Consider the following 12,322-nt stretch of genomic DNA (forward strand, 5'->3'; position numbering starts at 1 on the left):
ATTCACATGTATCTACTATTTACATGACCGTAAATACAATCCAGGCAATGTATTATGTGGAATGCACACGTAGCAGATTCTACATTAAGATAGAACATAATTTGTCAGCAAAATCTTTCAATAGCCTGACATCTCCCAAGCATGCCACAGCTTTCCACCTCATAGCACCGTCACTATGTTTTCTCTGATTACTTTGAATGTTTACCTAGCTGGAAGGCTAGACACATGTTAAATGAGAAGAGAGAAGAAAACACTAGGCTACTCCTTAAAGCAGTTTGGCTAACACTAGGTTTTTATTTTCCTTTTTTAAAAATGATTTTGTTGCTTGTGAAAGACAGCCTGTGGATTAAGCTATGTAAACGATAGCCCACAACCATAGTGTTTATCCAAAGAATCCTATGTGTGACATAGTTAAAATGAACTTAAAGCTATGTGTCAACTTGTGTCAGTCTGTTCAACTTATTCTGTATGTTTATCACTAGTGATACTGCTTGGAGAAATGGCGACATGTGAGAACGTGCTTCCAAATATTGGTCATCTGTCAAACATTCTTGAATACGTTTTGATCAAGCTAGCTAGCTCCATTTACCAAGCAAGCTTACTAGCTAGCTTCTATCAGCAATGAAACGTCAACCATTAACAGTCACACAAAACACAATTTTGATTACACTTTAGAACTAATGTCTGAGATGAAAATACATTTCTTCTCTTCCTCCTCTTTTCTTCGTTTTAGTCCCCGTGCACCAGTTTGGACATTTTCATTTTGAGAATTGATAATCTAACTAACGTTAGCTTGATCGAGTGTGCCCATTGCCTTGCAACGCAACGCAACCGTAACGTCGCCATCGTCCGTTAATCAATGTTGTTAAGAGAAAGATATATGCTTAAGGGCACCAATAGAAGGCACTCCCCACCAATTTGTCGCCCTAGGCAATCGCCTAGTTCGCCTATAGCAATCGCCGGCCCTGCCAAGACCTCTTGCCCCCCCTTTGCCACCCCATGTAAAAGTTTCTAGATCCGCCACTGCACCCCCAACTCCGTCCTACCAACCGCAGTCAATGTGGTGCATACAGCCATAAATACAGGGAATGCATGGAAAATGATAGGAACAGCCAGACTGAAGAGATGTTACACTGCAAGGAAACAGTGAAGGAAAAAACATTCCTCGCCCATAAAGGAGGAAAACGCAGAGCTTTGACAATGCACCTGTTCGACATTATCTATCAGTAACTCATTGTTGCTGATGTTTGCCAGAGAGAAGGTGAGTTTGGAAAGGACCTCGAGAGATTTCCTCTCATAAAAAAAGACTTAGCCTTGTTCATCAGGGAGCAGCGGACAGTGGGTGTCTGTTGTGGATCTGGCCGACAGTTTGCAGTGTCAGTCAGAGATGTAGCCACATAGTAGCACCTCCATATAAGTCTGTGCTCTGCGTGTCCTATCCTATCACAGGCAGATAGAGGTATCTGTCTGTCAGCTCGACCCCTGCTGTCACTGATTCCTCCGAGGCTCCTCGGCCCTGATAGCTGCCCCTCATAGCGTCTGGAGAATGTTCCTCTAGGGTGCACCCACACACACACACACACACACACACACACACAAACACACACACACACACACACACACACACACACACACACACACACACACACACACACACACACACACACACACCATCCTCCATCCTTCCACGTCACCTCCTTCCCTTTAACCTTTGACCCCTTGCCTCCCCATGCATTCTGAAAGGGGATGGCGATTGCGCGGCAGTGTGAACTGAAGGAAGGAGGGTTAACAACAAAGCTTTTCCACAGTCAAAGCAGAGGAAAGAGGCTTTGGCTCAGAGCAGAACCTCCTGACACTGAAGCTTTTTCCAAAAAATCTCTTTCAGAAACACGCACACACACACACACACACACACACACACACACACACACATATATATCCTGTATTACGGCTCCAGATGCAGCTCCACTTGGTACCAGGCTTCTGATAACAAGGGGTAGAGTGCTCTGCGTCCTATCATTGCTACATCACTGTCATGCCTCCTCCCACACCACATATCATGCTGTGCAGAACCAACAGCGAAGACCATTTTCCTGATGAAAGATTTGACATTCTCACTTCAGCCATTACCCAATTAGATGTCACTCATCCCCACAGCTAAACATCATGCAAATATGCAAATTATTCCTTAAATACAGAGCTGCAGAGAGAGAAACATGCACATTCTGTGTTCACAGCAACAAGCCGGATGAATGGTGTTTATACATATTTTGACAGATTGGAACATTTTTGAGTGCACTGGAGTGCATAGCAAGTTATTAGCCCTAGTTTGCCCTGATCTGTCCAGAGTGAAGGTAATGGAGGTGGAATTTTAGTTGGAAATGTATTCAGTTTATGTAAATAACTGCCTGAAAGTATCCCTTTGATGGGCCGGTCTGTACAAACTCATGGTCAGAATTTACAATCAGATTTTTGTGTAATCCAGAGAGCTCTTTTTAATCTTAAATTGACTTTGACTTTGACCAGGCAAAACAAAATATATGATTTTCACAAGAAATGTGTCTACTGTGATAACTAAAAGAGCCATCACCACTTTGGATGGGACACAAATTGATAAAGTTTCCGGCTACAAGTGTCTGGGCATTTGGGTGGATGATAAACTGTGTTTTAAACCACGCATAACTAAAGCCCAAATCAGTATTCTTATATAGAAATAAATCTTGCCTCACCCAAAGTTGTAGGAAATAGATGGTTCAAGCTACGTTTCTATCAGCTTTAGATTATGGGAATATCATTTATATACATGCAGCTTCCTCTACATTGAAGCCACTTGATGCAGTTCATCACTCTGCCCTTAGATTTATATCTGGTGATGGATTCAGCACCCACCACTGTCTCCTTTATCAAAACGTAGGCTGGACTTCTTTGGCTCTAAGGGAGCAACACTGCATTTTATTTATCAACCAAGCCTTGCTTTAAAAATGTCCTGTATATTTAACAAGCTTGCTGAATTTTAAATTGTATCACTATGGCATTCGCACTAGTGATTCCTTGGTCCTAAATATTCCATTTGTTAGGACAGAATTAGGCAAAACTGCATTGGAGTATTATGCTCCATATAATTGCCATATCCTGCAATATCCACCCCGATTTACTTGAATCACTTTAAAATCTTCTTTATGAGTCCATGTATTCTGAATGTACATGTGCACTTTGAGTTGCTTAACATCCTGTAATTGTTTTATGTGTGCACTGTGTATTGCAACTATTAATTACTATGTTCAGTAATTTGTATATGTATTGTAATTTTATATGGAATGTAATCAGGGCAGCATTGGAAATGAGAGCTTGCTCTCAATTGGTCCTCCCTGAATAAATGAAAGTTATATTCATATATTTATATATAGTGTGTGCAAACCCACAGAAACTTGAGAGAAGGTTCTAAAGATGCCAAATGAGTCAGGCTGAAATTTTGAGACAAGTTTCCATTTGATGGAATGGTGTGCCATAAAAACCATTTCACTTGATGTAAACATCATACAGCTTTAATGCAGAGCTGGAACAAGCTGAAACAGAGTATACTGTGTATCAATGGTTCCCAACATTTTTGGTCTGAGGTACCCCCACGTACCCCTTCATTGATTCCCAATGTATGTTCCAAATGTATAACACTATTCATTATATAAAAGTGTATATTGTTATTCTTAAATACAACTGAACTATGTTTGGGCGCCCAGTTAGCTCACAAGGTAGTTGGTACGGGGGTACCATTGGGCCTGACTCCTGACTTAATGTGGATATATTTTAATCAAATCATAATTTCTATTTTTTCAAATTAGTAAAGCTACTCTACGGTCTTTGTAACTACCCCGTGGCAACTGCAGGTGGTGCCTGGGTAGGACATGATGGGAATTACGCCGCATTATATAGCCGCTTCCTAATTTGGTCATGAACAACCAAGTCTTTTGTCGTTCCTTAAATTTGTCTGACCATTTCTGCATCTGCCCTTTACCAACAGAAGTTCCCAAATCCCAAATTTCTTCGTGTAAATCAGACTTCTTCTGTACCCTCAGATGTGTGTATTCTCCCGGTTTTGTGCCAGCCGCATGATAGCCGCATGATAGCCGCATCAACACTAGGGAGCTGGCAGGGTAAAGTCTGGTCCAACAAACCTATGTTTGTGCAAGTTGCACTTATCCCAATACTGCATACTGTGCAACTTGCACAAACGTAGGTTTTGCTTACATCTTTATAAATACTATTTAAGTAGTTGTACATTTTTATTCCCAACTTGTATACACATTTGTACATTCTTTCCTTCTATGTTCTGGATGTGTGCTCTGTGTCTGATATTTTGCTGCTGTAGCACTGACATTTCCCAATTTGGGGTCATTAAAATCTAATCTAATGTAATCCAACTGATTCGGACATTTGCGTTCTCACATCTCACAGCTCCTCCAGGTAATGTCTAGATAATTTCAGGGTTGCAGTGAAGGGGCTTATGTTACAGTCACAAAGTGAGGAATACCGTGATGCTTCCACCCTCAAAGCTACTTAAAGGAAAATAAAAATGGAAACTTTTGAAGAATAGAAATGAATTTGCATTTGAATAGAAAAGAGCCTTTTGGCATTAGTAAACATGCGTCGATAGACTTGTAATGGAAGAGTGGTAGACATGCTGTAGCTGCACCTTTCCAGTCTGTAAAAGTGTTTTGTGTTGTGTTGTTTTCCACAGCGGTTCTGTTGGTTTTTACTTTCCTTTCCCTAATTATTTGTAGACTACAGTTTCCTCACCCTGTTTATGCTCTGAAAGGAAAAGGAGTGACATGCCCATGCAGCTATTACTCAGCGAGCATTACTAAATCCCAAAATGACAAAGTGAGAGTTCATTATGTGTCACAACTATCTGTCAAATCTGTACGATGAGAAAAGTTTTACCCATGCGTGCAGATGTTAGCCGCAGTAAATCTGCTCTGACTGGCTACAAAAATAATGTACTAAATAATGTCTTATCTCCGTGTGATTGGTACCACGTCTCAAGAGAATTTTCAGATAGCGGTGATGTGGTCTGGGAGAGAATGCGATGAGCACTGAGGTGGGCCTGGAGGGGGGGGGGGGGGGAGATGTGTAAGAGGCATGCTATGTCAGATGTGGAGGAGTGTGTGTGAGGAGGTGGGGAGGTGGTGGTGGTGGTGGTTTGGGGGAGTGAGTGTTTGAAGGAGACTCAGAAGGTGCTGAGAAGGTTACTGGTGGGGAGTTTGGGGGGGTACGAAGAAGAATGCGCTCTCACATTCCTGGCATGCCCGCCTCATTGTCGTGAGCTAATGAGGCGAGGGGGGGAGCGATGGCTGCCCCCGGCGCTCAGAGATAGGACAAAACCAGCGGAGCGCCGGCCGGCACGGAGCTGAGCTCACGGCTGAGGAATTCCAAACGCCGGACATGAGAGGGCACGGCTCGGTGCCAGCCGTTTGCTTTCTAACAGCACATGCACATATGCATATCAGTGTGACTGAATCTGGGATGGTGTGAAAAGTCAGACATCAGACAGTTCAATTCAATTTTACTTACAGTGTCATATCACAACTGAAATGATCTCAGGACACTTTATAGATAGAGTAGGTGTAGACCACACTATCATTTACAAAGACCATTTAGTGGCGAGACCCAGGCTCTTGGTGGGCGGCCATCTGCCACTGTCGGTTGAGACACTGATACAGATATACAGATATATACAGAAATATAAATCATAATAATTATAGCAGTTGGCATGATGTGCCATGGCAAATTATAGTAACAATACAGATAATGGAACTCTGACTAGAAATACTAGTTGTAGCAGTGCAGGGCGTAGCAGGGCGTTGAGCAGGACCACGGCAGCACCTGCCAGGAGGGAGAGTCCTCCCTATTTTCATGGTTTATTTTTTGATTTATTTATTCATTTAACATCATGTAATGTAGCCAATCTGGAATTTCATGAGTTCAATGGAAAATTCTAGTGTCAAATGAGGATCTGTTTTGGAAGTTTTTCCACCCTGAAAGGAAATACCATTTAGGGAAAACTGAAGACTTGGGTGTGTTGACACAAGGTAATTTTTTAATTTGTGTACAATAAAGTTGAGTGGAAATGCCAGGAATTTGAAGAAGAGCTCAAATAAATGAAAACCTTATTCTTGGCTGAGGTAGAAGTTGTCATATAAACTCTGCTGACTCACTTGAGCTAAATTATACTGTACTGTAAAGCAGTTGCATTTCACAAAGTTAGCAATGAGCCTCATATGTAGCTTCACAATTTTCCCCATGAATCCCAAATATCCTGATTACTTCTCAGATGAATTTGCTCTGGTTAGCTAGTTTCCTCCATTACTTGATGGGACTACAGGACAGTGGATTTTGGGAATGCCACCTGCTGGAGTAAAAGGCATTTAACGGTATGACCATTTTTTTGGAAAACAAGCTGGACACACAATAAAGCATCACCTTTAAGATGAGGAACTTATTAGCAAACACTTGCCTACTTACACATTTAGTAGTCACGGGGCAACATGATCTTTGATTATGGAGTCGTGTTTGTGTCCACATGCTCTCTTTTAGCTCTGTTTTGTATGAAGGTAAATATGGTGCAAAAAGGGAGAGCTTGTAGAATACAATGTGAGAACTTGCAGAACAAAAAATCTGAACTTGTATGTTAAAATTTGTAAAAATTTAATTTGCACTTGTAAAAATAAAATTTGCACTTGTAAAAAATATTCACACACGTGATCTGAATTTGAAGTCATACAAAGAAAAAAAATATGAGAGCTTGTAAAAAAAATCTGAACTTGTAAGTTGAAATTTGCACTTGTAGAAAATGTTCACACACCTGTATTCTGAATGTGAAGTTACAGAAAAAATATTCACAAATGTGTAGATTGATATTTACATGAACACAATGACAGCTGCAAACTTATAATGCAACATTTACTCGTATACTTTTTTTTTACTCTGGTTCATTTTCCATCACAACCACAACTCAGTGATTACAACCTCTGGAATCTGTCACTGCAACTTCACATATGTGCTCTCTCGCATCACAAAGTGGCCAATCTGCACCTCGACTTTCACAACACTCTTGACGATACATTTGGTGTAAAACTAATTTGTACCTGTGGACTTAGGCTCTGAGCTAACAGAACGGGAAAAGCAGGGTTTCTATCGCCAGATGAGGGACAACTCTGTCTGGCTTATTTATGTAGCATGGAAACTTGGTGGAATAGCATGCTAGCGTTAGCTAACTAGCAGCCAGCCCGCTTCTAAATAAATACCTTTTAATTTAATTGTCTAAACATTTTTAACAGTCAAACTAAAACACTGGCGGTGAGCTCCACGCCTGCAGCCGCAGACGGACCGTCATCAGTGGGGATCGACCAGCGTAGTAACACAGCTTTTGTCAGAAAGCTTCGCTGCCGACCTCGACCTGCAGTCGGAGCTCCAGCGGGACACGGAGAGCCCCACATCCGGTAGCAGCGGCCCATCCCCCGGCCATGACCAGAGCTTGCTTTGCTGATGTTGTGCATCCCTGCTAAGAATTGCACCCGCTTGGGCAGAAACAATAATTTCTGCAGAATTCATTGCTGCCGAAAATTACACTACTACAGAGTCTGATAAAACATTGATGTCTCTAAACCTTCTAAAATCCTAATCATTATTGATGAACATGACAAAGAGATTTACTATTGCCTAGTTTTTAAACAGTACTTTGCCTTATAAAATCATCATTTTCCCTAGTGGATGCAATTCTCGGCAGGGATGCGAAACTTGGCACCTGTTACCCACTGATGACGGTCCGTCTGCGGCTGCAGGCTGTGGAGCTCACCGCCAGTGTTTTAGTTTGACTGTTAAAAATGTTTAGACAATTAAAAGGTATTTATTTAGAAGCGGGCAGCAGCAGTATACGAGTAAATGTTGCATTATAAGTTTGCAGCTGTCATTGTGTTCATGTAAATATCAATCTACACATTTGTGAATATTTTTTCTGTAACTTCACATTCAGAATACAGGTGTGTGAACATTTTCTACAAGTGCAAATTTCAACTTACAAGTTCAGATTTTTTTTATAAGCTCTCATGTTTTTTTTCTTTGTATGACTTCAAATTCAGATCACATGTGTGTGAATATTTTTTACAAGTGCAAATTTTATTTTTACAAGTGCAAATTAAATTTTTACAAGTGCAAATTTTATTTTTACAAGTGCAAATTAAATTTTTACAAGTGCAAATTTTAACATACAAGTTCAGATTTTTTGTTCTGCAAGTTCTCACATTGTATTCTACAAGCTCTCCCTTTTTGCACCATATTTACCTTCATAGTTTTGGTCTCTACCAACTCCTAAGGGAAATATCTGGCTCTTCAGCTTATAAATGCTCCACTATTGTCTTCTAATGTCTTCAATTCCAAATTAAATGTGATACAGACAGGAAATGCACAGAGATGTGGGCATCAAACCTGGAGACAATGCACTTACATGCTATGTTACTTAACCAGAACCAGAACTTGTGCACAATTTGAATGCAAACAAAACTGCATATTGATTTGTCTAATTTATACAGTATCTCTCAGTGTGTTTACATGATGCATAAAACCATTTTCTCCTGAAAAAAACTGAAACTTCTCAGTCAAAACAGAGTGATGCCCAGACCTTCCACAATCAAGCAGAGGCTGTGGGTTTCATGTTTTCACATGACAAGTGCTGTTGGAGAAACTGACTAATCCAGGCCAGGTCATTATATACACAGACAAAATGGTATTTTGTTTTTGGGATAAAAGTGTTGAAATTTAAATTAGGACATTAAGACATTTGCTGAATATTGGTAGAAAAAATATCACCATTGGTGTTGGCCTTCAGATACTAAGCATGCATACAACATGCAGTGGCAAAAGCCAACGAGCAGTCTCACACACAAAGATAGTTGGGATCATCAGTCTATATATATATATATATATATATATATATATATATATATATATATATATATATATATATATGAGTGGCAAAAGTGAACATCAAAGTGGACGAAGAATATCCTTCCTACTTGTTAGTCCCCACTGACAAGCAGACCAAGACAAGAGAAACAAAGTCAGTCACAGTCAGGAAGCTCTGTGACACATCCTTCCCTCCATCCCTCCCTCCCTCCCTCCCTTTCTCCCTCCGTCTGTCATTTTCTCACTGGTCTTGGATCCAGCTGACCTGATGAGGTGCATCACAGACGTAATGGAGGGTGAAATCTATGAGGAGCTCTCAGATCAAACCACATTGTAAGCACCAAAGCTAACATGACATTCCTCTGACCAGCTGCAGGAATTAGGATGGCTGCTGGCAGTCATGCATGCAGGCAGGCACACTCGGTGTGTTCATCAGCGCTAATCTGAGCGTGCAAGTGCAAACACAACTGACAAAACTGCTTCACCTCGCCCCAGCCACAGGAGTACAAAGAGTAATCTTGTATTGCCAGACCTACTGTAACTCCACCGCGCTGCGGAGGAAGGTCTGACCCCTTCACACATACAGACTCCTGGATAGGAGAAGAAAAAGCTCTGGGTCGTTTGCATTTCTTTAAAGCTATCACAATCACCTTGGACAGCGTTAATGCCCGGACGCAGCGAAATGCAAAATGTTCTCGGGAAGGAACTGCCGTTCGGATTTTATTGTTCTATGGCACTACGTGTTCACGTTAAGGCCCGGACACACCAAGCCGATAATCGGCCGTTGGACATTCTGGGGAGGTCAGTGACTCGAGTCTGTTCGGTATGTTCCGTGCTGTTGTCCGTCCGAGAGGCTGTCGTCCTTCATTTTGGCCGATTTGACATATATAATCGGTGGGGCGGGCACTGCCGGCAGTCAGACTCAAATGACCCATCTGATTGGTGGAGAGCTAACCCCAAAACGGGGAGCGGAATGAGCGTGACTAGAGTCTCTCAAAATCTGACGAAAATCTTTTAAACTGACCTTTGTCGATCTGAAATGAAGACAGATTCAGCAACTGCACGGCCTATTTCTTGCTTAAAGTGCCCATATTATGAAAAAAACACTTTTTCTGGGATTTAGGGTGTTCTTTTGTGTCTCTGGTGCTTCCACACACATACAAACTTTGAAAAAAATCCACCCATGCTGTTTAGAGTGAGATACAGTTTCTGAATGTGTCCTGCCTTCAGTCTCTGGGTGAGCTGGTCAAAATCTGCACGACTTGTGACGTCACAAGCCGAAACGAGCAGGCTAACCGCAACCATTAGCTTGTAGCCACTAACGCTAATGCTAACGCTAGCATGCTAACGCTAGCATGCTACCTCGTTCTCAATAGCAAAGCACTGCTACAACACATACAAGTTCACCATAATCTACAAAAGAACTACTTCCATGTGCGCCCTCATTTAGAAGTCTCCCAGCTAATCCTGCCTTGTAACTGACCAAAGTTGTAGAAACAGCCTCTTTTACTGTCTATGGAGCTAGCTAGCTGACATGATCTACATCTGAGCTACTGCACATGTGCAAGTGCAATCAAAGATAGTCCAGAAGAAGAAAAGAGGTCTCACTCTGTAGCTAAAACAGAGACCAGCTGAAAAGAGGATCTGCAGCAGTGAGAGAGAGCGGTGCAGTACAACACAAATATGGTGTTTTTTGAAAATTAAATCATGTAAACCTATTCTTAACATTATAATACAATTATGAACCTGAAAATGAGCATAATATGGCTGCTTTAAAATGTTTTCAGAAACACATTTTGGTGAACTATTTTAGTAAAATATGAGATCGTATTCTGAACAAGCCGCCATGACAGTCTGTCTTTGAATTTCCAGAGAAACCAGACCCACGTGATGCGTTCGTCCAATCAGCTGCCGGTTTTCATTTTTGGACGACAACACAGATTAGCGCCGCCTGTTGTTATGGAGAAGTATTACGTCTCGTCTCTTTGGTGTGTTCCAAGGCATTTTTTTGACCAACTCGGGGAGACTGATCAGTCCAACTGCCTTTTCTGCCGACGGTCGGCCGTCTGGTTGGTCTGTACTTTGTTTAAAATACTTTTATTTAGGTATATACTGATCTATTGGTGAAGTAGCATTGATCACTTTGAGGGGGGGATACATTTTGTCCCCACCGGGGATAACAATAATTCAGAAGAGGCAGGGATATGTAGACCAGAAACGGGGAAATCCTACGCCCCTCCCGGAAAATCACACCCTGGATGCATTCAGGGTTCTTCCACGTTTTTTAGGCCAAGACCCTTTAGCTGAAAATGGGACAGAGCAGGGACCCCTTACTATATATATTCTTTAATATTGATTAATGGTGAAGACCGCGATTAAATGTGCAATATTTAGTCGAATGTTTGCTGTAACATTTGGTTTAGCATTTTTTTTTCCTCTTTTCATTATTATATTTAAAGTTTTTTTATAAGATAAATGCTGGAATAATGTTACATATCACAGATTGTTAACTCTCCTGTTGTCCTGGGGTCAAATTTGACCAATTTTCAAAAAGGTTTCTCTATCAGAAATTTGGGTTTCTTTTAACAAATGATCAAAAATAAATAAGGTGGATGGTTCTCAAGAACGCTCTTTACGAGTAAAATAACTGATCAGTTCACTACTTTCAATGAATTTGGGTGTTTTATTCAATTTCATAGCATTTGAAGAAAATAATTGATAAAAAGAACGTTGAAAAAAGGCGATGAAAATGTTGGAAAAAGCTTCAAAAATTTTGGGAAAAAAGAAGAAAAAAAAACATTAAAAGAAAAATGCAGAAAAAATCTGCAAATATCAGAAAAAGTGACAAAAAAACTTGGTAAAAAGTGACAAAAATGTCGGGAAAAGCGTCAAAAAAAGTTTTAATTCAAAAAATTTCACCCAGGGCGCCTGGGTAGCTCACCTGGTAGAGCGTGCGCCCATATAGAGAGGTCTACTCCTCGTCCTGTCAAATAAAGGCCTAAAATGCCCAAAAAAATGGTTCAGCTGTAGTACACACTCATAAATGGCACTAGCATGAATGACCCTAATGCACACACACACACACACACACACACACACACACACCCCAATACACACACAATTACACAGCCATCCTGAGACCACTTAGTGCAAGTTTTGGAGATCTGCAGTCCGAGCGTGACTCCAGATGTCTTTGAAGTTCGGTCTCTAAAGCTTGTTATTAATGACTCCTAACTGTTCCAGTGGCAGGAAACACCCAGGAAAACCTCCACACCCCTGATGGTATCTCTCTTATTTGTTTCCCAGACTTCCCATCAGCAGCCATTGGAGCTTGCACCACATCCCCAAAGGCACAATAGCAGTT

General features: G+C 41.1%; 1 protein-coding gene across 1 annotated transcript in view; it reads right to left on the minus strand.

Annotated features, from left to right (window-relative positions):
* ift46 (intraflagellar transport 46 homolog (Chlamydomonas)) overlaps positions 1-12,322 on the minus strand; it is a 30,578-nt gene that overhangs the window by 10,008 nt on the left and 8,248 nt on the right. The window contains exon 2 of the mRNA XM_035996325.1: positions 591-609. The gene's annotated coding sequence lies outside the window, so the exon portion shown is untranslated. The remainder of the gene's footprint in view (positions 1-590; positions 610-12,322) is intronic.

The sequence above is a fragment of the Sander lucioperca genome, chromosome 20, assembly GCF_008315115.2.
Source record: "Sander lucioperca isolate FBNREF2018 chromosome 20, SLUC_FBN_1.2, whole genome shotgun sequence".
NCBI classification, from domain to species: domain Eukaryota; kingdom Metazoa; phylum Chordata; class Actinopteri; order Perciformes; family Percidae; genus Sander; species Sander lucioperca.